We start from the raw sequence: 25,441 nt of genomic DNA on the forward strand, positions 1-25,441 counted from the left end.
TTTGATACTTGCCGTGTGTAATTTACTGTTAATAAAAATCGATATGCATACTATGGATTGCGTAATATCCGAGTGTGCTGCTGTTGGCAACAGCTGTAAATACTGTAATAGTGCTGTGATGTGATACAGGGTTATGCAGTGTGTAATAATAGTATATACTGTGGACTTTAGTATCCAGTATGGATATGAATAGTGTAAAATAAATAATATAATATTAATAAAGTACTGGCGCAACACATTTCCTTCACCATGGCTCCGTTTCGTCCGTTGCGCCTTGGAGCCGTGTCACCGAGCCAACATGTGCCACAGAAGGAGCCTGGAAGTACAGCTCATCTGAATGGAATGCGGCCCTTTCTCGAGTTATCAGTCGCTCGTGCCAAAAACGACTTCTGCTCCCGAGGAAGGTCCGTATGGCTGCGACCCGAGCTCCGTCTAATCACACGCAGAAGGAACGAAATCGCCGAATACACCTTGAACAGTGTGCATTTGCTTTCTGTGGTGCTTAACTGTCTGCAGGAATACGTGTCCACAAAGTAACGCACCACAGTTTGTCTCCATTCACATCTTCTTAATTCCAGTCGACAAAATGTTCATTAAAAATGGCCCGGGGTTGTTTTGGGCTTTTTTCTTTCTCTTCTTTTCATGATCGTGCTGCTCACCGTCCAAGTGGCAAATTGATCTCTTTTCTATCTTCTCTTATTAAATAATGCAGCAGATTAAAAGTGCCAGAGGGTGGTCTCTCGCTCCAGATGGTTTTCTGCTCGGATCAAAATGAAAATAAAACTGTATAGGTTTTCAGGGACTCATGAAAGATATATTTTTTCTCAGTAGGTGCGGGAGCAACAAAAGCAGTTTTGACCAGACTGTAAAGTGAACTCTGTCCTGCTTTCTTCTTCTTGTAAATTGCTGCTAACGCTTTGAAATGGAGCTATACAGTACGTCAACACCACCAAGGTATCGTGACACTTGAAATTGAAGATGAAACGATTGTGAATCACTAAAACCTTCAGATCACAGAGTGTGACTTTCCGGGAAAAGGAGACGCAGTTATTATGAACTTCTTACACATCTTTGTAATCTGTGATTTGATCTGCCTTTGTCTCGGAATTTGAACGACAAGTGCGTTTAAATGAAGAATCAGCAAAAGGTTTGGTCGGTTGGTAAAGCATCAGAAGGCTGAAACTGTTGAATAGCACGCACTTGAAAAAAGGGTTTACGACATAAATAACAAGAACAAGGAAGGAATGTTTCTGGGGATGAAAAAATGAGTCAATGGCGGATGAAATGTAATGTAGAAGAACAGATTCTGACACACGCTGTACTTCATTTGTTCCTGTAAACACACGACAGGTGCTGCTATAAGAAGAGGCCCATTCATCCGAGGGACCACAGCTACGGCCCGGCCCACCGACCCCGTCAGTGTGTTTTAGCTCTGCACAGTTAATGTGTTTTTTTGCCAGCGAGAAAAAAAAATTCCAGCACTGTACCGACCGGGGTTCCCATGTGGTTGTGGTTTTGGGTGAGAGAGGCACAGTAATGCGTTTGTGACGCAAAGAGAGAGGGAGGAAATTGCAGACGCTTCCTGCAACAACTGTGCTTTTGTACCACTTCCAGGTGGATACTGGTCCAGGCTGCAGTGCAAAACAACACTTCTGCAACTTGAGGTGGAATTAAAGGTGCAACAGCACTGCCTGGAGGCTGGAAGAGGTACTGTACCTCCACTGGGAAGCAATAATAATAATAATAATAATAATTTTATTTATATAGCACCTTTTAGAATAGCTTCACAAAGTGCTTTCACAAAAACATATAAATCACAGACAATTAATCAGCATTCCAACAATTATACGATTTTCAGGTCATATATCTGAATTAAAAAATCTCCTATGGAATAATGCCGATGAAGCCCGTCCTCTTTAAATCCCTGGATCAACATCTGGACATTATCTGTGCCAAATTTCCGCTGGTAGAGTGAAGGAGGGGAAAGTTTTCTCACTGCAAAACACACTGTAGGGTGTGTATTACATCTAATGTCACTGTTTTAACGAACACGAGTGATCATCTGTCTCTTTATAAACGATCTTTGTAGCGCAGCGTAATGTCTTCAGAGAGGCTTAACGTAAAATTCAAAGAGTTTGAGGCTCAGCAGCCCATTGGTCAATCTGAATGATTGACACGCCTATCCAAATCCCTCCCCAATAACACCATTGGCTAACTATGAGGAAGTGAACACACGGCCGTGACGAACTTTTTTTATTTTTTTATTTATTTTTGTATTTATTTATTTTGAAGGCAATTTCACTTCCGCCGGAGACAAAGAACGACGGAACGGGCGGATTAACATCTCAACATGACAAGTGGTCCTTGTGCTAGCCAGCGGAAGCGGGTTTATGGATCAAAACACAAACATTTACATGAGGAAACTTCGACGGTAAGAAATAATTTATTAATGTCGCTATTTGATACAAGCATTTGTTTAGCTGCTGCTTCGATGGATGTTGGTGTGAGAGTTATAGGAAGCAGACAAGACCGTTGGAATGTGTATAATATGTAGCTTGTGTTGTTAGCATGTTGTTAGCCGCAGCTATCAAGTCTGTCAGCTTGAACTTTTTACAACTTTCGAGACCGTTTAATTCTTTTCTGGAATTCTTTCCTTATAAAAATCTATTCGACTGCCTTGGATGCAAAACACTTTTGAAGAACAGCACAGGTGCAACCACCAGGCTGATATCCAGCTATTATTGAATCCATTAATAATCACCCCATGCTGACGGGCGTGGTGTCGAATCTGCCTCAGTGAATTATTCACGTGCGTTCTGTGAGTCGGGGTTCGTGCGGGTGCTTGAAATCCTTGAAAGTGCTTGAATTTTACAGTTGTGTTTTCAAGGTTTAAAAAGTGCTTGAATTTGGGATAAAGTGCTTGAAAATGCTTAAATTGCATCCGAGTCTTTCCACAACTTAAAAATTCTTATCACGTGTGATGTGTTCCAGATCGTTCATTACTGTAAGTTTGCTGGAACCATCTTGGTCTTTTGACAATTATATTTCACTGTGAACATGTAAACAAATGCTGATATAAAATGGGAATATTTTTAGTAGTTAGTTACCATGTGATAATCTGTTTGCATGAAGTTTGACTTGATGAAAATCCATCATGAGTATAAACTCGGGTATTTGAGGAGAATGTAGTATCTGTGTGCAAAACATAACTTTTTTTAAATTTCTAATTCCAATTGATTAATTCTAATCGATTAGTTGTTTGGTCCATTAAGCGGAAGAAGATGATGTTTTGTTTTTTCCAAACACCAAAGATATTCAGTTTACTATCACAGAGGAGCTAAGGAACCAATAAATATTCATATTTAAGAAGCTGAAATCAGAAGATTTTTACTTTTAATCCCCATAAAAACTACTTGAACATATTAATCGATTATAATAATATAATTGCCAATTAATTTAGTAGTCGATTACTAATCGATTAATCATAACCTTATGTCTAAGATTTGTAAGTTACTGTAATATTCACATGTTTGTCCCCAAACTTACCAAGACTTTTAATTATGTCAGTTTCCAATTATACTACCATGAAATATCATTTGTGATCTCTGGGGGTGGTTGGTGGTTGTTTCCAAACAGCAGGATACAGAAAAGAAAAGCCAAACTTCTGGTTTTAATCACAGGGAGTTATAGCTGTGCACAGTCTGCCGCATTAAATTTGAGTCTAAATGCTACTTTTTGTTCATAATTAACACAGAACATCTTCCATCTGGCTCAACCGCAGCTAACATTTCCCATCTGCTCCAGTAACATTGTCATTGTTCTTGACTTGTAATGTCTTGCATCAGAAGACCAGAGAGGCCTCTCGACGCACATAACAAGTTCACTTCTTTGAAATGCTTTTACTGTAAATCCCAATTTACAATGTGAATATATATATATATATATATTCACATTTTGTGTTTTGGGCATCTTGTATGACACATTAATCAAAATATTCAATCAACACAATACAAAAGCTTCCAATATCCTACAGTCGTATAAGAGTCCTTGGAGAGTGATTATAAACCCTCATATATGAATGTGTGTGTGTGTGTCTGTGTGTGTGTTGTTATGGGTTATGTTGTGTCATATATTCTGTTGAGCCAAGTTACACTAACCTCTAGCACCCTCTGGTGTTTGATTTTTGAAAATTTCGAAAATGTATTTTCCCATTGAAGTTATGTTATGAATATTTTGAGTGGGTCATTAAATTCACATTTTATTGAATAGCAAAGATACTTGAGTTTCACACCACAGCAGCATTATCAGATCAGGGTTCATAAATATTGCACTCATTTTTTTAATTTTTAACCTCTGAAAATCAGATATACTTTTTTTTTTATTGATTTTGTTGTCTTAATATAATTGGATTTTTGTAATGGTCACTTAATCGCTATTCCAGCCGCCTGAGGACAGAGGACACTGCTTGTTGTCACAACTTGGCTTGAACGTGAACACCCCTGGAAAATCCTCCTGATTAGGTTTATCCTTTAATAACAGATAGATGAGATGAGACACTTGTACCTGATGGTATTCGACAAGTCTTCAGCTCTGGGTAGTTTCAGAGTCAGGGTGGCTGGTATATGCAGGACAGGTGAAAGGAACAAAATAAACTTTTTCCCGCCTCCGTCTTCAAAAATACAGACAAAGTGAACCTGAGAGAGCCACTGAACCTCCAACAGCCCATGGAGTGAAAATACGGAACTGAATGTTGATGGAAAAATAGTGAGCATAGTAAATTGTTGAGTAAAGCTAAAAAATAAATCAAAACATGTTTGAACTGAACAATGTCCAATTGAGCTCTGAATTAAAACCACCACCAGTATCTGTCTGAAATATAACAGCTGTCTGAGAATATACACGAGGAAGGAAACCAGGATTTCTTCTGTTTCCCTGCCAACTTCTGACATCTGAACGCAGCAGGCAAATGGCTTCGTAGCATAAAGTGTGTGTGTGCGTGCGTGCGTGCGTGTGTGCGTGTGTGTGTGTGCGTGTGTGCGTGTGCGCGTGTGCGTGTGTGCGTGTGTGCGTGTGTGTGTGTGTGTGTGTGTGTGTGTGTGTGTGTGTGTGTGTGTGTGTGTGTGTGAGTGTGTGAGTGTGTGAGTGAGTGAGTGAGTGAGTGAGTGAGTGAGTGAGTGAGTGAGTGAGTGAGAGAGAGAGAGAGAGAGAGAGAGAGAGAGAGAGAGAGAGAGAGAGAGAGAGAGAGAGAGAGAGAGAGAGAGAGAGAGAGAGAGAGAGAGAGAGAGAGAGAGAGAGAGAGAGAGAGAGAGAGAGAGAGAGAGAAATGAAAACATAAAAATCATATGTCCTGTAAATTAGTTCCCTCTGGCAGTTTGCCTTTCAGGTCACGGTCAGGATGAACAAAACACAAATAAATAAAAGAAATGAAATTAAAATGTGGAATGTTACGCTCTCCATGACAAAATGGCTTAAATTTATTTTCGATGACAATGAGCTAGTGAACATTTGCTTTCTAAAAGTTTGATTTTGTGAGGCATCGTAGCAAACTGTAGTTTCACCGCGTGCCACAAGGTGTCAGTCTTGTACAACCGAGTAGGGCAAAGCAAAATCTGATCATGACCTGACACTGGTGGAAAAAAAGGTTGAAGGGAGCGTGGCAGAGGGACGAGATGCTGTAAATACAAGACATTGAAAACATGCACATTCACACATATAGTCATATGTCTGATTGTCCCTGAAGACACCACTGCTTCCACAAAACAATAACAGTGCAAAGGTTAACTTGATTTTTTACATTTATCAGCATTATTTTCTCTCCTTGATTTAAAAAAAAAAAAAAAAACATCTGGAAGATTCCACATCTTCATCTGATAGAAATCAATCCTCAAATTGAAATAAGTTAAGATATATAAGTTAAACTTTATGTATCTATTGCAGAGAGAAAGAGAAATGGGTGGAGTTTAGGTTTAATAACATAATGACACGGTCCGTCTCAGCTCTAATGAAGAGATTGAAATCTGTCTGTGAGGATTTTAACCAGATATTAATTCCTTTAGAATCAGTCTGATTTGTAACAGTATAACTTCACAAATATCATCACTATCCAGATGTTGGATTCGCGGTCGGTCGTGTTTTCCTGCTTGATGGTTTGAGTGATTTGAACTTTTGCCTGCACTTTATAAGAGAAGGACATTGAATGTTCAAAGTGAAATGATACACTGGCACTGATTTCTTTAATTTTTTTATTTAACATTATAATGTAAACAATATTTTCACGTTCTTTTTATTTGAGAATGTGTAGTTTACAAGATCAAAATAATATATTTTAACACGCTGGTTTAAGATGGAGTTTATGATGTCATAAACTTAACCGCCTTGTCATTCTTCCCCTTGAGTGTTTGTGAAGTTTTTTTAATTTCTATTTTATTCATATGACCTAATCTGCAGTGAGATAAGATTTGTAGAGATGATTAATTCAGCAGTGACATGAGCCATCGCGGGTAGAATTTATTATTCACTTTCCCACACACTGAAGATGGGGTCTATCAGGGTTATCTGATTTATATGATAAATGATCTCTTTGGAAATAAAATAAAATAAAAAATTTAATCTATTATCAGACTTTAGTTCTTATCTATGTTTTGAAATAGAAAATTGAACGTCAGCGGCAAACCTGATACTTCCGGGGAAAAATATCCGAGGGGTTTTCCTTTTGGATGCAGATTCATCTAATGTGCGACATTACATCGTGCAAAGTAAAAATCACACTCGCACTGCGATGAACTTTGAAAATATGTTCATGTTACAATCAACACTCGTGCTTAGAAGTTTTCTGCCTGAGGCTAAAAGAGATTCAGTGGACTTCTATTAATAAATGTGGATAAAAATGACAAATTAAAAAAACAAAAACTGTGTCTGGTCTCTCGCTGGCTGAGTCCTCGGACCACGCCATCTGTTGCCTTCTGTTTTATATTCACCCTTAACTTGCTTCACTTAACTCGCCACAGCCAGGAGGATCCATATCGTTTCCAAAGGAATTCAAGCATTCACAGCCCCCCTCTCTAAAAAAACTCCACCTACCTCTAAATAATAGTTTTTATAGCCCCACTCTCTCACTGTCACACACACACAGACACACACACACACACATATATACACACACGCCTTTCAATGAATTGATAATGCAATATGGTCGCAGCCTGGCCATGGGGTGGGGATTGACTTGTTTCCAAACACTTAATTCAATTTGTCATCGCCATTCAGGGAGGCTCAAGTGGTCTAATTTGTGTTAATGAGGGGTAATAAAGTCATAGCCCCCTATATTACTGCCAGGGGGGTGTAAGTGAGTGTGTGTGTTAAGAGCCTGTGTGTGTGTGGGGATGGGAGGTGTAGGTATACGCTATTGACTTGCTTTGGTCTCAGGCGGCCTGCCTGGCTGTTCTCCTTCTTGAGTGCCGTCTATCAGGAGACACCCCCACCCCCCTCCCTTTCTCTCTATTGTACCCCTAATTAGATAGCCTTTGTTGGCCTAATGCTGCTGCCATCTGGTCGGCCGTCCGCGGGTGTCAGCCCCAGGCTTGAGGTAGGGGAGGACCCAGAAAGGAAAGGGTCTCTGTGGTGGAGAGGCCCTTCTCCTCCCCATCCTCCCCATCCTCCTCCTCCTCCTCCTCCTCGCTGTCCTCCCCTCATTCAGTGCCCCCATGGCCCGGGCCATCTTCCCCCCTTTTGGCTGACACCACAAGGACCCTTTCACACTTGAAGGAATTAGTGAGAGATTGATGTCTCCCTCCGCCTCAGTCGGTGCGAGAGGGCGTACAGCGACGCAGTGGTGAGACTTCCCCCCCCCCCTGTGCAGCCGTCGTATTGTGTCGTCCCCCCCCCCCCCCCCCCCCCCCCCACATCCAGAGTGCTGGAGTGCAGGTTTCAGCAGGCAGATAAAATATCAGTCTGAAAGGTTATGACTCGCACATTTGAGCACTTCGGTTGTAAAATTGCCAACAAAGAAAAACAAAAGTGAAGTAGAAGGCTGTGGTCACAGTGGGCATCGGCCAGGTGTGTGAGGGAGGGAATGTGTTGCAGGTGGCGTTGAAAACGGCGAGTGAATTTGATGGAGTGAGTGTTTTATTGAACCGCGGGTTTGAGACGTCCCGGCATGGGTCAAACGCGGAGAGCGAATTTCATCACACAGTGTACACAAAGTACGGGATGCAGGTTGGGAACATCTAGCAATATATATATATATATGAATAATTTCAAAACATTAAAAAATCATCAAATTCCCATCTCCTCCTTCACTGGCACTGATCATCGCCACCATCATCCTCTTCTTGCAAATTGAGACAGAGGCACCGACGGTCGTCTGACTGACAAGTGAAGTCTGCTGCGCTAAACAGACATTGGAAAGAAGAAGAAAGAAAGAAGAAAAAAAAACCTCCCCAGGACAGTTACACAACAATTTTCTCCGTGACACCCAACTTGTCTTGTCAATCAGTGTGTTTGTGTTGTTAATAGTGTTTGTGTTGGGGCCTGTGCAAGTGTGTTTGTGGGTGTTATGTGTGATGGTGATGGGGGGGGGGTTGTTAAGTTTCTGTTATTGGTGTCTTGAGTCACCCTCTCTCTCTCTCTTCCTCTCTGTCAGGCGGGGAGCACAACCCTTACATGACCCTGAGCAGTTGGCTGACTGTGCCTCCTTCACGCCTCTTTCATCCCACCCAGAACAACATCGTCCATCTGCACCCCTCCGTCCCCTGACAGGCCGGGACACAGGCCGCCATGTGCCTGCAGAGACAAAGCCTGAAGTCTAGAGGTACAGGAGAGTGTCCGGTGGAGAATTTCGGGGGGAACGGGGAAAACCACATATTTCCATATATTGCCCGTGGCAAGTTAAGGAAACTGCTTCATTCATTGCTCAACCAGTGTTTGGTGCAACTTACCTGGTAAATCCGGATATGCATATTTGAAAGAAATGGCCGAGGAAGGGAAGAAACAGCGCCACCTACAGGGGGTAAAAACTTAACCAGGCTGAAAAGTCTGAGGGAGGAAGACGTCCCAGTGCTGCTCACGCTGACAAGTGAATAGAAAAATGGAACTTCAGTGGAGAAAAAACGGGGGATTTTGAGGATTACTTATGTTACTGATATTATGATATAAAGGCTTTATATCATCAGTATTTGAAACCGAAGCCCGGTTGTGCAAAAGCCGCAGCTTCAGCCTACTGTCGAAAGCTGTTTTAGTGTTTCATCGGCGATAGAAGAGAAAATTGCAGCGTGTTAAGAAAACAGGAAGCCGTGAGCCATGTTTATGCAAGATATGAATAAATGAAACACTTTATAAATTCCAGCATCGCAGGCTGAATTACTTATGATAATATACGATAAACTCACCGGTCCCCGTCGGATCTGCAAACCATCTAACAGCTTCTTGCACAACGTTAATGATCTTGTTCTAAGTGTGTGTGTGTGTGTGTGTGTGTGTGTGTGTGTGTGTGTGTGTGAATGTATGGAAAACGGCACATTCCACGCATGCTTTGCAGACTCTGAGCTCCAGTCCAGATTTTTTTCTTTCTTCACACCAACAACGTGTCCTTTTGAAATTCACACACCCGCCTGAATCTCCAACAGCGAGCTGCTTTGAAATGTATTATTTTAGCTGCGAAACTTTAACGTGGAATTACAAAGTGCGCATAACTTCAGAGCAACTTGGGCCCTAAATTCCCTAATCCCGAAAGTCAAACTTCATTAAAGCATTTCATTTATCTTCCAACGTTCGGTCAAGTTTTTTTTTCTTTCTCCCCCCTTCCCCTCAGCCACATGTTGAGCACACTCTTCGTGTAATGGTCTTATTAAGAGGGAGTTGGTTTCCAAGCAAACTGGCCCGTGTCTCTCGTAGCAAAAATTAGGCTTGATGAAATCAGATACGATTAAGGAACTTATTAGTTCTTGTCATGTTCTCGCGGGTAATACAATAAACATGGTCCTCGAATAATCACAACCATAAGTGCCGCAATCATTATAACAAGTGAATTTCCCTGTACGAGTTTATAAACCCACATCACAAGCGCGTCGGCTCAGTGTTATTGTAGGTGTCTTTACGGTTTCGCTCTCATTGTTCCAAAGGTGTTAAACAAGACGGTGCAGTGAAAACATTTTCGTAGCCCCTGTACAAATGTCATTTTTGTACATAAACATAATGTCACTGGTGAACAAAAAGCTAAGTAGGGCGTGTCATCTGTGCTAAATGTAGAATCGTGAGAATAACTTTAATCAAGGTTTTTTTTTTATTGAAGTGGTGAAAGCAGCTTCCAGGTTCCTCACAGAAAAGTTGCAACACTGTACCGACTGAAATACAATGCTACAGTATGTATTATACCATGAAATTAAAAAAAACTAAATGTCTTTTTTTTGCAGATGATAATTTATCAGGGAGTTGATAGACAGGTATATAAATAATACAGAAAATAATGACTAAATGAAAAGTATGCTATTTCCCATTTTTATCTTAATATACTCATAATTTATCAGATTTTTATAATTTAACACCATCAATACAGTGAAATATCAGAATACATAAAACTGCACCTTAAATTTCCAACCTCGTGGATCTTTCTTTAAATTCCATTACATGTGCAGATTATTTCAAAACAGTATATTATAAATGTAGAAACAAAATCAGATTTTTATAAAATTCACAGCTGTGTTGAGTTCATCCTTTCACTGATGAGTGAATATTGCCTATTTTAGGGATACAAGAATACAACTAATGAGTTATTTCATCGTCAACCAATCTATGAGTAACAATTATTCTGAGCATTTATCAATACAAATTTAAAATGCTTGATTTTGTTTGACCAAAAGTTCTTAAACATAAAGAAATACATTTTGCATTGAAATGAAAAAAAGAATGAACAGCAGCAAATATTCATATCTAAGAAACTGCAGCCAACAATCATTCTTTTTCTTGATAAACAACATATAATATTTAGCGATCAATAAAATTGTCTCCTTATTTCATAGTTGCATAGTGGACTCATTGATATACATATCATTGATATGTAGCTTTATTCATCAAAAGTGCATGATACTTTGGAAATTAAACGCAGTCATTGTCAAGTAAAAGTTTGAAAGGAAACAAGTTTACAATTCCCTCTTAAATGCAGCAGTGTGGTACTTCAATTTTATGTAAGAAAAAAAATAGTTTCAGTTAAATATATCTTTAATATTCCATTCAAAAAGCAACATTCACAAGAAGAGTGAAACAGCTCGAGCATTCAAAAAGTTGAGCTCACGTTATGTTATTATGTTTTTCGGGGAATTGTTTTCATGATGTATTTATTGCAATACAAACAAATGTTTTACTGAGCGATGATCTGTGATAAACAGAACTGTAAACCAAGAGTTATTTGTGATGATTACCGGGAATTGTGTGTTTGCTGCCGATTACACCCCGTGGTGGCGTGAACCACTGTGCCCTGAGACAAACGAGCAAAGGACCTCAAAAAGAGTCTTTACCCTTGAGCGGACACACACACACACGCACACACACACACACACACACACACACAGCTCTGCGCAGACACTCTATCTCCAGGCCTTTACGCCCCTGCGACGCTCGCAGGGTTAAAATAAACGTTACTGCCGAACCATATTGTGCCCTCCCTCCTCTCTCCACATCCTTTATTCACAGGCGCGTAATTGGTAGTCAATTTGAGCTCCCCCTTTGCCTATTGTGGGCACATTTTGCTCTGACAGAGTGCGGAAGATTAATGGCTACGAGCAGCCGAGGGAGGCTCGCCTCAGCAAGCATGAGCGCCCTAAATTCATTACACCAATTTCCCCCTGTCCTGCGCTCTCCCCTGCACTCGCGCCCACAGGAGAGAGGGGAGGGAAGAACAAGAATGAAAAGGGATACAAGCGGAAAAAAAATAGTCAGATGGCGGCGGTGGTGGTGAAAGAAAAGCCAGAAAGAGGTGAAGAGACAAAGGATTAAAGAGATGGCTGCACATTGGTGGTGTTTCTGAGGTTGCACACGAGCACAGTCTGGAGCTGAGGAGTCGAAAGAAAGAGCAGATTGTTTTTTTCTGCTTTTTTGGGAGCAGAATGTCGTAAATATGAGTTTGTGTTGACCGCTGAGGTAGTTACAGGGACTGGCGAGGCACCAGCTCACCTCTCGTAAACACCCACACACACACATTGAAACACGCTCTCCAGAATATTTTCTCCTCACCCTAACACGTCCGATAGTGTCCTAAAGATTTCTGAATCCCTACCTGTCCTGCAGTATCCCAACAAGCCTGAGGCTTTTCAACAAGGACTAGATCAGAAATGTTAAAGCATAGAAGGATTTTTTTATATATAAATACTTTGACGTAGAATATTTAGCTCCTACTCTCAGCAAGCAGAGCTTGTAACTAGAGCTGCAACAGTTAATCGATTTATAATCGACTACTAAATTAATCGCCAACTATTTTGATAATCGATTAATCGGTTCAAGTAGTTTTTATGAAAAGAAAAGTCAAAATTCTCTGATTTCAGCTTCTTAAATGTGAATATTTACTGGTTTCTTTGCTCCGCTATCGACAGTAAACTGAAAACTAAACATAATCCTTGGGGTTTTGGGAAAAACGACCGACATTTTTCACCATTTTACGAACCAAACAACTAATTTGATTAATCGAGAAAATAATTGACAGATAATCGATAATGAAAATAATCGTTAGTTGCAGCCCTAGTTGTAGCAGCTCCGAACGACCATGCATGTCATCTCAATGTCCACATTGCTGCTCGACTTCCAACGTCGCTGCCAAATCGGTATCTAGTCAACATCAAACTGCCTGCTGGGCTGCAGCAGGCGGGCGAGCGGCACTCGTGCTCCTGTGCCAAGTGATTCTCAAGGATCCAGAGCACATTTAGATCTCTTGTCACTGGCCATGGGTGTGTTGGCAACGAGGGGCCCGGGCTGGCTCAGATGAGCAGGAAACACCTTGAACTTGGGAATGATAAGGGTGACCTGTCCCCATTTACTTGGGCCGACCCATAATTGCGATGATTTATTTCTCCTGTCAAAGCCAAAGGGAATGCCCCCCAGCCGCCCCTCTGCGTTAAATCTCCCCCTGTTTTTTTTTTCCCTCCCCTTATTTCTCTCTCTGACATGCCTTCTCTCTGTTTTTGCCTCTTGGCCGCAGTCTCTCCTCTCTCTGCTTTGATGAATCTCAAATGTAGGAAATTGTCCGAGCACACGTGCGCTCAATGTACACATGCACATGCCCGTACGTGTGCTTTCTGGCCAGAGCAGCCTATCAACACGGCTGTGTGTTTGACTATCAGATGCTCCGTGCCCCCCGGCAATGGCACCGCGCCCTCAAGGACTTTGCACAGGCCGCTGGAAGAAGATCTGTCTTGTGCTGGGGCCGGGGTCCATTGTCCTGCAGTGACAGGCCACGTGGACGGACGCCACCGGGAGGCCAACGCGAGGCCCGGCTCCTACGGCTCCACAATGAACCTGCCTGTCACGCGTCGCCTCCCCCCTCGGCAGTGCTGCCACACCACAGCCAAGAACGCCCCCACCCCCTTATGCTACTGACACTTCCTATCTGCTCTTTGGTCCACAAAAAAGATGGAAGTTCTGGCATTCAATTGACAATGGGTCTTCCTTCTAGGAGCCATGTTGGATGCCTTTTCCTGTAAGAAACGATAGCTGAGAACAGTTGACTTTTTCTAGACTTTAGCAATAAGTTCTGTGGTGTTTCTCACGAAGATAAGCAGTGCTCAAAGTCGGAAAGTACGCAGCGGTAAGCAGTACCAGAATTTCTACATTTTACTCTTTGGAGTACCTCTACACTACATTTTCTTTTTGCGTACCGGTACTTCCGCAAGCTGCCAGTTCTCATCAGCTCTCTTCATATTAGATTGTCTGGTCGTTTAACTATGACCCTACATAATCTACATTACCCAGGAGGCACTACGTGACGTTCACCTGTCCTCGTTCTGGTGATAGTCAAGTAAGCTAGAAACCTCAATGTCGCTGTTTGTGTCTTGACCTTCAGATATCTTGAGAAATATCTCACAACAGCCTCTGTGAAGATACAGTACCAGACACCTCGGCCTCTACTTTGCGATTGAGTAAAAAATGGCTGATAGAGAATGTTAATTATGTTGCATGTTCCATAACAACATAACAGTTGCTGTATCACTTAAATATCTAGTAATAATTTGCTCAGCGTGCATCCACTTGCAGACGGAACATCATACTTTCAGAGAGCTGTCCAGTTCCGCCAATCCACGAGCAGCTCTTATTGTATTCATTTGGAATTTTTTTGTGCTTTGCTCAAGGGCAAGATAAACCTCTAAACCATTAGGGCCAATGAAAAGAGACTCTGGTTACAGGGTCTGAGTTTGATTCCTTCCTGGGGAAACTGATAACATACATACGCATAGCAAAAGGTGAATTGAAAATCCAGATGCCTACATGGGTGGAAGGAAAAGCAGGTTATCTAGTTTAATGGGGAAATTCAAGATTTGATTATCTCTACCTTTAGCGAATGGGTTTAACAAGTGTTTTTTCGGACATGAACTCCCAAAAATTCCAGAGTTTGCCGTTCACAACAGCAGGAACATTTACGGAGCATTCGGTCGCCTGGGCAGAGCGCCCACTCACAGAGAATCTTTCGGATTCTCACTAACTCTGACATTTTCCAGAAATGTTGCCTGGGGGCTGGCAGGAAAAGTTCAGGAAACATATCCGGACATATCTGGAGGCAGCTTTCTACAACAATGTCACCATTTCAACATGATGAAAGCTTTAGGTCGATTCTTTTTTTCATAGTTTGTTTTTGTACATTTAACCTTTATCGATGATGACATTCCTATATGAAATAGTTCCATTTTCATAACGTATACTTTATTATGCAAAGATCCAGCCAGAGTTATAACCTTTGATGGTGGCAGTCCATTCCAAAGGGAAGACTTTTTTTTTTTTACTCCCAGGGTGAATTCACTTGTCCTGGCCTTCAAAGTTCTTGGCAGATTAACACAGCAACAGTGCTGTGTGATTTGGCCTGCCTTGTAATTTATGTACCTTCCCTGGCTCACGGTCTCCACTCTGCACCTGTTCAGAGCTCTACAATAAGCACTGATTCCATGCCAGGGCCGCTTTAGAGAGATGGTGACAGTGGAGGTGGGTTTATAGGTCAGGGCTTCGACAAAAAGAAAAAAAAAAATGACACACGGTTCTCTTATTTTATCCTCCTTTGGACTTGTACAAGAAAGGGAGAACTTTAGGGGGTTGGAGGCTTTGGGGGGCACTTCCAGGCCAACTAATAAATCAGTGTTGGCGAGATAGATTCATTGATAGGAGAGCAACATAAAAGGCCTCCACTGTAGTAATGTGGACAAGGTGTGCGGGTTCCCTCATCTGCCGCTCACAACTCTCTCAAGATGGATACCGAGCAAGTTTGCAAGGTTCTACTTAGCAGCACCTTTTCGCCAAGTCCTGGAATCGGAAGACACTCCAACTGTTTCGCATTAGGGCCCCGCCATCACCGGAGCTCTCAAGTGTGGAACCTGGGGTGAGTGAGGAATGATCAGGGGCGTGAGTTGTGTGTGGGGGGGGTTTACTGCGAGAAATAGGGCCCGAGCGTCAGTGGGCGCTGTGATCGGTGGGAGCAAGTGTTCATAAAGATGTCACAGCAGAAACTTCTGGAGACACAAAGTCTCAATTTCGGCCAAGGTGCTGCCAGCCAGATGTGGAGGCACGGCGCAGTAACTGGAACACAACTTGCCCGTCCGCCGTGCCAAATCCAAAGCTAACAGGCAGAACCCCAGAATTCGTTTGAAGTGAGTGCCAAGAGGTGTCCAGACCCCTTAACGACCCGAAATTTATGACGACACCGTCTCGGTCGGAGCGAGAGGTCGACGTTTGTCCGGTGAAACGTCTCTTCATCTCGTCTCTTTTCTCAGTGCCTCCCCTCGCCCGGTTTCATTCCTCCCACTCTCCTCTTTCCCTGCACCTGTTTAACACCTTGACTCCATTTCATGACCTTTGTCAAGCTGCTGTTAAGTGTTTCATGTTACTGTTGCCTTCGTAGCGGTACAGCTGGCTGAGCAAACAAGGGGTTGCATGTGATCCCGGGGCCCGCTGGTCCCACAGCACTTTCCTCCTAATAAACATTGTCAGAATCAGACGTTCATAGCACAGAGTCGAGAGCCAAACAATGCCCGAAAGCAGATAGCAACAATATAATATGGCACTTAGTGTACGAATACAGCTGTGGTGGAAGGGCTTAAATGATTTGACTTATGTAAAACAGATTGGGATTTATGGGGCAAAACCAGAGCGGCAACTGTAAAGAAACTGGAAGTTTCATTTCTTCCACAGAGCGAGCTAATATTTCAGCCTTTTAATGGCTAAAGAGTGTGGTACAGTTGTTAACACTTGTACAGTTGTTATTCAAATGGTACATAAAAAATGTATTTCTCATTTAAACGACTGAACAGAGGCTTATCCCCGATGCGGACGTGATAACATAAGGGATTATTAGCTTACACATATCTGTTATCACACCATGTTACATTTTGAAATGTTCCCTGCACGAACACGCCTCCAAAAAAAAAAAAAAAAGTTTCTTTCAATGTTAAGTGAAAGTTTACTGTTTGACCCGGGAGTGACTGAGGCCAAGACCAGATGGCCTGGCAAATTAATGAAAGAAAGAAAGACAGTAAAGCTATGGGAAACAAAGCATATGGACTGGAGACGGCGGAATCCCCCCTCTCGCTGAGACAAGTGTGCGGCCGCGGCGTCTAACTGAAACAAAATGTGAGCAAATTTGTACCCGTAAAACCTGAAATCACTTTCTGCTCATTTTAACCCCTGCCTCTGCACTGCTGCCAAATAATTTCTCCGAGGCTTTTGCACAGAAAGACACGAAAGGGGTGATGTATAAAGATATAGGGGGAGGAGGAGGAGGAGGGGGGGGGGGGGTAGAAAGAAATCAAAGAAAATATCTGGCAAGGAGATTTACAACTCTGGCGAAATGTTTCCATTGCTGCTCGAGCAGAAGCAGCAGCAGTAACTGTTTTAAACCTGAGGTCTGACAGCACAGGAAGGGTGGCGGGGGGTGGGGGGGGTGAAGGGGTGCGCTTAAAAATGGCTTTACGACCCTTGTTATCAGGTCTAAATAAATAAATAAAAATCCCACTGAAGAGGGCCGAGGGGGGGGGGGGGGCGGGGGACATTTCATTCTTCAGCTGTTATTGATAACTCCAGGCAATGTGGCTCGCATGGAGTTTTATATACTCTGAGAGTCATGATGCTTCAATTTGTATAGATATGCAGGTTGATGTGCTGCAGGTGTGGGGTTTTGATGTTTGAGGGGCATAAACCTGTGGTGTGAACCGCACGGGGAAAAAAAAACCCTCCACAGCCCCCCTGCTGTAGCGGCGGATTATTTGTAGTCTCCGCGATTCATCTGGCAACATTATTTCTATCTGTTTTGGGGGGTTTTTTTGGGGGGGGGGGGCTTCTCTCTCTGGCTGCCTTGTATTTTGGACAGCAACAGGAAGAGTGAGGGGCCGACGTGCAGCAAAAGAAGGACTGGATTCAAACCCTCAGCTGCTGAAGTGAGGTGGTGGTACACACTTAACCATATTGAGCAGCAGCGTTAAATATGTTTTTTGTATTACGTAATATTGTACAGCACAGATTATCATAGAGGCAGGAAAAAATGAATAGATTTTCTAACCAGGTACGTTGTACAACAAATTCACCAGTGGTGTTCCAGACTAGATGGACTCAAACGTGAAACGTTTTCATCTTGTTGATGACGCACGTTTGCTGATCGGTTCACACGTTGAGCGAGTGTCACTGTGCGAAAGACACACGGATCCTCTTTGCTGTTCGAAGGCCGCCGAGCAGAAATGTTTGGACAGGGCTGAACTTTTTTCGGGGGCGGGGATTTTTCAAAGTTATTGTCCAGTTAGCCGTCGGAAAAGAGGGAAGTGTTTATTGTACCAAAGGAATTTGGGAAATAAACTGCAGACAGACAAAAGGCAGCCTGAGCCAAAGTTGTGTCGTACAGCATCAGGGACGCGAGCTTAAGAACAAACATGAAAATCGATGGAATTACAATTACAACAATCTACGTACGTACTATATTAAATTAAAACACATTTGTGTGTGTGTGTGTGCGTGCGTAGTATCGGCTGGGTGTGTCTAGACAAGTGGATGCATGCTGTGTGTTTGTGCGTGTGCTGTTCATCCCGACACACTTTGTGAGTTTCATCTGCCTCCATGTGTTGCCGGAGATGTTTGGATGTGTCACTGTGAGACTTTTCACAAGCTCAGAGAAATAAATAAGAATTGTTGAATCTCCCGTTTTTCGCCTCGTTAATTCATTGAAATGCTTGTTTTTTAATTTGTTAAAATCGTGCCCAGACTTTAAATTATGATTAACATTTCAATGAGCTCAAATTTGCTTTAAAACTGTCAGAATGTCATCGTTAAGAAGCTATGAGTAAAGCAACATTGATCCTATTCATTTGACAGCTTTAATCTTACTGTTATGAAAGCAAAAACATTGATTGTACAATCGGATAATCAGGAAACGAGTAGAGGAGGCGTGTAGGGATCCATGTTCACATGTACGCATGTGTTGTACGTGCGAGCGTGTCTGAATGTGTGTAATGTGGACGGCGATGTCTCGCCTTAGTGTCCCATAAATTACAGCGTGTAGTTGTGTTAGGACATACTGTGGAGATACTAGAGACAAGATTTCTGGAATATGGCGGTGGTGGTGGGGGGTGGGGGGTGGGGGGTGGGGGCCTCCATGCGTCCCACTCATGCCTCCCACACCCCATGCCTGGCACAGCGGGGGGTTCCTGGATGGCACTGTCGCCCATATGGCCAATCACTCAAGCAGTGGCTGAGGTGTTTTCAAAGGGACCTGGCAGCAACTTGACGCGGGACTGTCTCCACAGGGGTCAGCGGCCGTCTGGGCAGGAGAGGCCAATCTCCTGCTGGCCTTTGAGAGACAGACATATCAACTCTTGAGTTGTAACCTCCCCCTCCACTCCTCCTCTTTAACCCCCCCCCCCTTCCCGATGCATGCACACCGCCATCAACCCTTGCCATGTATAGCACTGCAGGGCCGCCATGGTCTGCTAATGGGCCAGCAGGGACATTGACCTTGAGAGGTGGACAAACAAACGGGGAGGGGGTTCGGCGTGAGACCAAGTTGACTAACCAGCCTCTTATTTACGATGTCATTTTTACTGTTTGACTATTTTTTTCTACTTGCACCTTTATTCATTGTGTGAATTCATACTGTGTCAGACTGGTTGCTCACACATTCATACTTTTATAGGCATAGGTCTCATAACTGAATGATTTGAAGGTCAAATTAAATAAAAAAAAAAAATTTTGTTAACTACCATTTCCTGTAACTTTTTAAATCCAAATGGAATAAACTTACTTACCAAGTCAAGAACCAAAAACAAGCCCACTTTGTATTTTAAGAAATTAGCAGTGAAAGCATTGTTTGTACATTACATAACCTGCTCTGTTTTCACTACGCTATTGTGCACATTCAAAAAAAAATTTAAAATTTTCTGTACCTCTCGTGTATTTATATGTGGTCATTAATATTACAACAAATGAGCACAGTGCCAAAAAACCTGAATAAATGGAGGGATTATCTTTTTTACAATTCCATGGATTGAATTACTCTGCACTTAAAACTGGTAACTTCAGTTGCAAACCCATACGCTTTCAGTCTAACACCGAAACACTCAATCTTTTACTCCCGTCGATACAATTCTTTTTATCCTCTGCGAAATTTGTTGATCTCTGTGTCTTAACGTTTTCTGTTTTTGTTTTTTTTTATTATGCGCCAGTCAATCTGACCTTTTGGTCACATCGAGCAGTGTGTCACATATCAAAATGATAACTGAAACTCGGTATGTGGTTGGCTCAGCGTACAGTGTGGCCAAGTGCTTTTGCTGAACTGTGCCAGGAAATAAAGCTCCTTAGTAATAAAGTTCTAGGAACTGTAAGGTTAGAGTTCACCCCAAGGTTACGGGTTATAACGGTGACCGCTTTTGTTTTGTTGAGAAAAGACGAGCGCCTTGGCATGTCAAATTTGAATATCGACAGCGAATTTTGACTTTGAATAAAAATAGTTCAACCGCTAAATATAGTTAATATTCGTAGTTAGTTCTGTTGTAAATGAGGATGTTGTTTTTGTTTCAGGCTTGTTTCTACAAGTCTAATTTTGATACCTGGAGTATTTCTTGGGTTTGGAAAGGTCAAGTGCCGATGAAGGCCGTCGAGAATGCCATGGGAGCGACTATAGATTCAATTTCTCCGTCTCAAGGCGGCGTTTACGAGACCGGTGACATTATCCACAGCGACAAAGTCTCACATCTGCACATATTTTCAGCTGTTGCAGTCATTCACGTGGGCCGCAGACACGAGCGGTCGCCGGCCTTGAGTTATCGGTGAACCGCAACGGCGCGAGGGGAAACGGCGCAATGTTCGGTGACATCATGAGCATTTATGAAATGAATAACTTGGATCGACCGGGAGAACTTGTTTGCTTTGACAGCAGCGTGTGAAGTAAACGAAAATCCCTGGCAGTTAAAACGTCAGGAAAAATTAATGAGCGGTGTTTGTAAATCTCAAGCTTTTGCCGCTCATGAGATTTGAGGGATTGATGGATCAGGGTTTAGCAGACTTTTCCTCCCTCCTTCGAGATTTCAGTCTTTTGACAGGAATCTAACAGTTTCCCAAGGCAAGAAGAAAAAACATAAACCAGGGGTTTTACAAGGATAACACGGTTCATGGCAAGTATGTCCTTTACTCAGATGTCTGGCCTTATACCACACATGGAATAAAACCCTGGTCTGATTTGAACGAAGGCCAAGTCTGACCCTGACTCTATATATTTTTTACCTTAAATATTTTCCTATATGCACTGAGTGAGTATTTTTAGCATAAAAACTGATTCCAAATTGATCAAACCAAAGAACTGTACAGTACTAGTTTAAAATCGTGGTTGAATGGTTATTAGATTGAATAGTCTTTGTTTTTGTGTATATGAGCTAATATAAATGTGATAATGAACACAAAAATGAATGTAGAAGCAGCTTGTTAGATAATATATAGCATTTTCAACATGGTGTACAACATAAATAAGGTAAAACTGGTTTGGAAGAATTTTTTTAGCAGAGCAAACAACTTACTGAATGGACTGAAATAAAAGAACTGAGCCAAAGGGAAATGGAACAACTCTTGTTTTAGGATTATTTGAAGGTAAAGAGTTGATCGCCCCCCCCTCAGGTTAACAACTGTCACTGCTGCAGAAAACAGACGTCATAACTGTAACATCAGACAAGCCAGCAGGCCGTTCTTTCTCAACCGTGCTATTGCTCTTTTTGTGGCTCTGTCCAGATTTGTTGAGTTGCATTTAATAGAAAACTTCTGTGCGGTTGTAGCTGCAAAAACACGAGTACCAAAGAAAAAAAAAAAGTTCAGCTGGTTCTTTGTATCGTAATCTTCATGAATCTGGATGTGAATCACTACGAGCTCCGGGGTGCTCCTCTGTACTGCGGCTGACCCCCGAGCTCTGAGCTTTCTCTGGAGGGTGTTCAGTAAAAACGCGAATTTCCCCATAAAAAGTGGTTTCACAGCATTGTTATGTATTTTGGAAGATCTGACAAAAACAGGAGTAGCGCAGCCAGAAGCAGAGTGTCTGCACTGCTATACATGGCCGAGGACTATGCTGTCAGCATTCCCCCTTCTGCTCTCGCCTTTCAGCTGCCCAGTCGCTCAGCGCGCCCTCCTTCTCGGGGTGATCATGAATCATGGAAATTGATTATGCTGTCACAACTCAAATCCCTCTGCCCAGGACTTGACCGCGGAGTGTGTGACTGCAGGTCGGTCAAGCCTGCTTAAGGGATGCACCCTTAGCTGCCCCGGGGAAGGGCCAGTCAGCCGGACTGCCCCCGCGGGGTCACGCAGCTTCCCACCGTAACGAATGGAAGGAGATCACTCACGTCGGCAGGAAGGAATGAAGATGTCCCGCTTGAAATACCAGTCCACAGCCATTGCTGCCCGTCCCACTCCTGATCGTTTTCTGCCCCCTTCCAGCTCCTCGTCACCACTTTCCTTGTGCCATCTGTCTTTATCAGTGCGCTATGCTAATGACTTCATCGCTGACTACAGACGCCAACTCCCTTTCAAATTCCTGAAGAAGTCTTGAGTAACGTCATGAAGTGCTAGAGGAGTTCTTGGGGTTTCGAATATCTTCGCCTCATCACATATGAGAGACAGGCAAGAGTTATTCAGGTAAAGAAAAGACGAACGCTTAAACCGGGGAAGAATCAGGTGCAGTTGCAGAAATGATTCAATACAGCCAACATTTAAGGAGAAGCACATGTAAACCCACAACATTAGAAGGTTATGATGTAGAAAAAGCACTGCTACAGAAAAAAGGTTTTTTTTCACAATCAGAAGCTTACATCATTAAACTAGACCAAACTTTGTTTTCCTCCTGGTCATATTTCTGCCTGGAAACGGTTAAACGATGTAGCACATTCAGTCATTCATACACAAAAGCACTTTTCAAGAGGCTTTTCGCTTAACTTCCAAGTGTTTAGTAGTTTATCATATCGCCATGATTTTTTTTTGTGCCTCTTCTGGCGCACCTTTACCTTTAACCCGGAGTTTCCAACAGACGCCCCTTAATGATTTCTGCAGATTGTTGTTCTTTTTTATTGTGAAGATAAATCTGCTGTAACAAGCTGAAAACACCCATAAATCTGGGCCCGAGCTCGGGTTGCAATGAGACTTTAAGGGTCAATGTTGCTGCGACGACACATCAATCCTTCTTGGGGCTCAGGCGTGCGCTATAAAAGAGGTGAGTGTCTGTGGCCCTGCTCATACGTGGCATTAACATGCGTCTTGGGTGATGCGATCACACGTGGACAGCTCTGAGTTTGTCAGTTCACACCTGGCATTACAGTCTCCACACGCGTCTCCAGTGACCATTTGTGGTCTCACTTGTCTGTTCCATACACAAATAAACGCATAGCTCACTCTGCATTGTTGTTTTTTTCCGGAGTAGGCCCTTCACATAGGCAGAATGCAGCAGGAGATTGTCCGAGTGAGACGCGTTCACAACGGCAGGAACATTTCTGGAACATTCAGGGGTGGCGCCTGTGAATCATTCAGAGATTTAACTGCTGTATTCTCACATGGGTCATTTCGACATTTACCCGAAATTTTACTTGGGGGCGCCTAACAGGAAAAGTTACAGAAAATGTCATGAGGAACATTTACAGATATTTCTGTTTGCACATACAGCCCCCAATAGCTCCAGACCCCCTCCAAATCTGGCCTGAGTGATAGTATCTTAAAACGCATCGTCAATGCTCTTGGGTGCGTTCGGATTATTGTCGAATCAGCATTTCCAGCGATTTTTTTCCCACAGATATTTATTTAACCTTCATTTATGCATGGAAGAATTTTCCTGCAGAAGTATGTAATTTCTAAGGAGCGCCTTACTTCACTGTCATACCCAGTTCTTCCCATGCAGACAGAGGTCATACGCCTTGCTCAAGGGCCTCTGAATAGAAGCAGATAAGAAAAGGGAGGATATCAGTTACTTGCACCTGTCAAGACTGTCCCAGCTGGATTTTCCAACTCAGAGCCCATTAGCAACACACTTTAACTGCTAGCCTTTGAGGAAGATTTCCAGCACTTTTTGGAAGCCGGAAAAATTGGCAGTTAAATCAGATAGTGAGTGTGCTGAGCTCCACCTAGAAAAGAGTTGTTTTTATGTTATGAATTTATCCAAAGCATGGGGCAGACAAGGAACCTGTACAAGGTACTGTCAGATCATTTTTTAGTTGACAGTTAGGCACAGTCACCACACCAGAGCAATACATGAGAGCATTTTGTCATAACACCAGAAGTGGCATTCTCACATTGCTAGCAAGAAAAAAATTATGACATTAAATGCAATGCAACATGGGTAATGAATTACAAGCATTGCTAACCCTTACTTACAGTATAAGTTCCATCTCATCATCATTGTAAGTAAAGAAATCCATGGTCTTAATTTTTTTGCTGTTGCTAACCCTCATTTGTGATATTTTCATGGACAATCTGCTTCCGGTTTACTCCAGAACATGCATGTCCAGTGTATATGAATGGTCACGTGATATTCATTCTTATGTGTGTTAGTATGGACAGAGATTATTTCTGTTACAGAGCTAAATTACAAATCTGGACAGTGATTTTTAAAACAAAATTTTCAAATGGTGTTTTAAAACAAAAAATGTATTTGTGGATGCAGCTTTATTGAACTTATTTTCCTGGTTGCGTAGCTAAACAGGTGAACTTTGACCAGTAAAGCAGACACATCCTCGTTGAATTTTGGATAATCATTTTGTATCAACATTGTGTTTGTCCAGCAGTTTGAGTAATTTACATTGGCTTTAAAATGAAACTTAATTTGCCACTACAGACAAAAGACAGAGCAAACTTGCATTGGCAGATCAAAGACACACACTCAGTCATCATCTGGTCTGCTGCTCGATGTTTCTGGACCTTCCTGCGGCAGCATCGGTTCGATGGCGAGCACTCCCAACAAGGTGTCCCAGCGAAGAGCCAGAGCCTGTGCTGAAAGACGCAACTCACGCTCAAACTTCACTTGGTCCCAAGTACAGAACTCTCTTGTTCATTAATCTTTCCAGGGACGGGTCACTCTCCACCATATTAATGAATGCCAGTTGTTTCCGCGGTTCACAATCAGGACATTCATATTTGGCCAGGGATCAATCAAATACAAACGGCTTTGCAGGAGCCAGTTACATGTTCTGGCTGATCAGTCGTTTCTTCCTCTCTATATTCATCTCCTTCGTATTGACTGTTTGGTAACAAATAAAGGCATCTCAATTCAGCACACCACTCCAGCTATGTTGTACCGTAAGCTACAGGGTTGTGAAATATTCAGTTATACAAAAAACTAATATATAACCAAAATAATAATGTATAACATTTTTTTTTAAACTCTCAAACAGAATTCATGGGCTACTATTACTTTCACTTTTGCCTGTCTTCAGTCCGAGGATTTTGATTTATTTCTTCAGTACTCCCCGAAACAAACCCCAGAAAGAGTCACGCCCAGTGTATTCCACTCCAAAAGACATCTCAAACAGAAATTGGTTCTCACACAACTAAGTAACAGACTCCATGCTCCAGCATGTCAGTGTGTCTCACATTCGCAAAACCTTCAGCCATCGACGGTGTATTCGTCAAAGGCGGCACGCAGGCCCGTCAGAGAAAACAGGGGCATGAGATAAAAGTGTAGAATCATACTGTACTTCAACAAGACCAGGTCAGAAAGAGGAGGCAGATCATGGAAGGTGTGCTATTGGTAAATGTGGGG

The 25,441-nt window shown here is 42.5% G+C and overlaps 1 protein-coding gene across 4 annotated transcripts in view; it reads left to right on the forward strand.

Annotated features, from left to right (window-relative positions):
* Window positions 1–2,226: 2,226 nt before the first annotated feature.
* The window catches only part of lbx2 (ladybird homeobox 2), a 131,885-nt gene continuing 108,670 nt past the window's right edge, over window positions 2,227–25,441 (forward strand). For all 4 annotated transcript variants that reach the window (XM_047334513.1, XM_047334512.1, XM_047334514.1 and 1 more), the window contains exons 1-2: window positions 2,227–2,431; window positions 8,639–8,806. The gene's annotated coding sequence lies outside the window, so the exon portion shown is untranslated. The remainder of the gene's footprint in view (window positions 2,432–8,638; window positions 8,807–25,441) is intronic.

The sequence above is a fragment of the Scophthalmus maximus genome, chromosome 9, assembly GCF_022379125.1.
Source record: "Scophthalmus maximus strain ysfricsl-2021 chromosome 9, ASM2237912v1, whole genome shotgun sequence".
NCBI classification, from domain to species: Eukaryota; Metazoa; Chordata; class Actinopteri; order Pleuronectiformes; family Scophthalmidae; genus Scophthalmus; species Scophthalmus maximus.